The 2923-nt window shown below is 41.8% G+C and overlaps 1 long non-coding RNA gene across 2 annotated transcripts; it reads right to left on the reverse strand.

Moving 5' to 3' along the window:
• Positions 1-724: 724 nt before the first annotated feature.
• Positions 725-2587, reverse strand: LOC309704640. Of its 2 annotated transcripts, XR_014276318.1 has the most exons (3): positions 2224-2452; positions 965-1335; positions 725-739 (listed from the first exon to the last, which is right to left on the reverse strand). It is a non-coding gene; the product is annotated as an uncharacterized lncRNA (long non-coding RNA). The 2 variants fall into 2 exon arrangements; XR_014276319.1 differs by lacking the exon at positions 725-739 and having other exon boundaries at positions 769-1335; positions 2224-2587.
• Between the last annotated feature and the right edge of the window lie 336 nt (positions 2588-2923).

Consider the following 2923-nt stretch of genomic DNA (forward strand, 5'->3'; position numbering starts at 1 on the left):
GCGGCATAATAATACTTTTACGTTTTGCAATCTACAAAGGTTTGCACTTTGAGAATCAATTGTGAGAACTGTGACCAATGTTCATGAGTGTGGGGAAAACAGTGTATAAAGTGCGTGGCCAGGGGCTAGTTATTCTGAGAACCCCTGCAATAAATGAGGGACCACTGTCTGCTCTACGATTATTATATCCAACCTGTTAACATTTAATACTGTATTGATAGAACGAACTGATTCTGCAGCAGAGCATCCCCAGTCCCTGAGCTCCTGCTGCTGCACCCACAGATATGTACAGCAAGCACTGATACCTTTTTAGTCGATGGGATTCCCTTGTGATCACCTTTACTAAATATCTACAACCAATCTGATTATATCCTGTTATTGTTTTTTTGTTTTTTTCAATGTTGAAATTAAAATCTAGTAGCAGCCTTCTCATTTCTTTGTGTTTTGTGCTGTTTTACAGGCCCACAGAGGAGGACGGCTCCGAGGCAGATGAGGGACGGGTCCCAGGACGGTCCATCGGCGGTGGAGCTGGCCATCCTGGAGTCCCTGAAGAGGCCACACCAGTCTCCAATGGAGCATTTCCTCCTCAGCCTTGTTCCTGCTCTGGAGAGCAGCTGGTCCTTTTTATTCCTGTCTCTCTGTAAATTCTTATATTTTATATATTTATGTTTAATGTTTTTCTGTTTGAGACTTTTAATATTATTTCAAATAAATTTTTATAATAACTAATGTCTCAGTTCTACTACACAGCAAATGTTGGCACACAACTTGACACATGTAGAATTTATTTCATATTATACTAATGACAAAATATACTGATACAGTGGGATGCAGAAGTTTGGGCAACCTTGTTAATAGACATTATTTTCCTGTATAAATCGTTGGTTGTTACAATAAAAAATGTCAGTTAAATATCATACAGGAGACACACACAGTGATATTTGAGAAGTGAAAAGAAGTTTACTGGATTTACAGAAAGTGTGCAATAATTGTTTAAACAAAATCAAGCAGGTGCATAAATTTGGGCACCACAAAAAAGAAATGAAATGAATATTTAGTGTATATCAATGTGTGTGTCTCCTATATGATATATGGGGTGCCTTTGTCTGGACGTGCTTCCCATCCAGAGCTGCACAGCACAGAGGAAAGTTCCAGCGCTCCTGGAATCCCTCTGTGATGGACCGCCAGTCTCCAGGTGAAGGCACAGCCATGAAGTCGTCCACTAGACAGTCCCAGATGGACGTCGCTGCCTGGGGGGTGATCTGGCTCACCGTGGACACACCGACTCTGAAACTGAACGCGATGGTCCTGAAGGAGTCCCCGGTGACAAGGAACCTGGACAAAATTGTTCAAAATCAGTATTATGTGTACTGCAGTTACAAAATACATTATTCAAATTCCAAAATACTTTTGTGATGTCAGATATAAATCACAAAACATGAATCTTACATAAAACATTTTGTAATTATAAGGATAATTACAAAATGTATATTAGATAATATCTAAAACAGTTGTGTTTTGTTTTAACTTTAACATATCATAATTTGATTGGTAGCAACTTTCACAACTACAGTGAGCCAATCACTCATAATTCCTAAACATGTCAATCAGGTAGGAATGAAGTAAGACATTAATAGAAATAAAGAGTTGTATGTTGACATGTAGCCCTTTCCTTGCTTAAATCATTAATATTTTTGAAAAATTAATCTGTGATAAGACCTAGTTTATCAAGATAGAACCATGTAACTAAAGATGAACCAAACTGTTCAGTTTTATCTAACTCTGTTTTAATAAAGGCTGTGACCCCTGCTATAGAGTCTGACAGCTGCAGGGATTATATACAAATATTCAACTATCCCAGAATTAAACCAGGTCTAAATAAAAAGGAGTGAGTATCACTACAAAGGTTAACTCAGTGGTCCTAATGCTCTAGTTTGATATCAGCAAACACCGAGCGCATACATTGATGTGACACCACAGCCATGCTATCATGCAAACACTGATAACAGCATAAATCGAATTAAATCGGGGCTTGATGAGAGCTTCTGAGTATCACTAGAAATATTATAAAGAGTCGTCTCTGTACCACAGTTTGCTTTCAGTAAACACCGACAGCATTCACTGTTAGCATAGCACATCCATGTTAGCAGTGTATAACTGGATGGATTAGCATATTAGCACAGATATCAATAAAGGACTACCGTATTAAATAGTTTTACTAACCTCAGGCAGACGGACAGGCGCTCTGCAGGTGGGATTGAGCGCCTGTAGTTGGTGTCTAGGCGGGCGATGCTGGGACCGACGAGGGAAAGCAGGTCCTCAAACTGGCCGAGTGAATGACGGTGATAGCGCTGGAATCGGCCGTCATCCAGGCGCAGCTCCTGGAGCAAGTGGTGAAACTCACCAAACTGCTCATGCCTCTGGAGGACCTGATGGACCCAGGTACAGCGAGGATGTCCTTTACGCCGCTACTCTGCTCTCCACAGTACATAGAGAAGGGAGACTCTCTCTTCAAGCGCTAGCTCGATAGCTGCCATCTTGCAAAGATACCGGTCTGGCACAACTCCCTCCCACATTCCTCCCACATTTCCGGTTTTTCTTGGACACGCGTTGAGACGCGAATGTACACGCGTCAAATTAGGGGCGTTTGGGGCGTTTTATTCGCGTCCATCGCGTTCGGTGTGAACACACCGTTACAGGTGCCATTTATGGTCCTTATCCACACACAATACGGTAATATTACGTTGATGCACAGTACGTATCACTCCGCGAAGCTCCTCGGTAGCCGTAATGCGCCGACAATCTATCAAGCGGTGCAGCTCCGTAGCTTACCAAAGTCGTACTCAAACATTTTTGACAGATTGCTGAGCGCCGTGTACCACATAAAATCAGTTCGCGGCCATCAAGCACAACCAGAATTCAT

Source organism: Aulonocara stuartgranti (assembly GCF_965226115.1).
Source record: "Aulonocara stuartgranti genome assembly, chromosome: 4".
NCBI lineage: Eukaryota > Metazoa > Chordata > Actinopteri > Cichliformes > Cichlidae > Aulonocara > Aulonocara stuartgranti.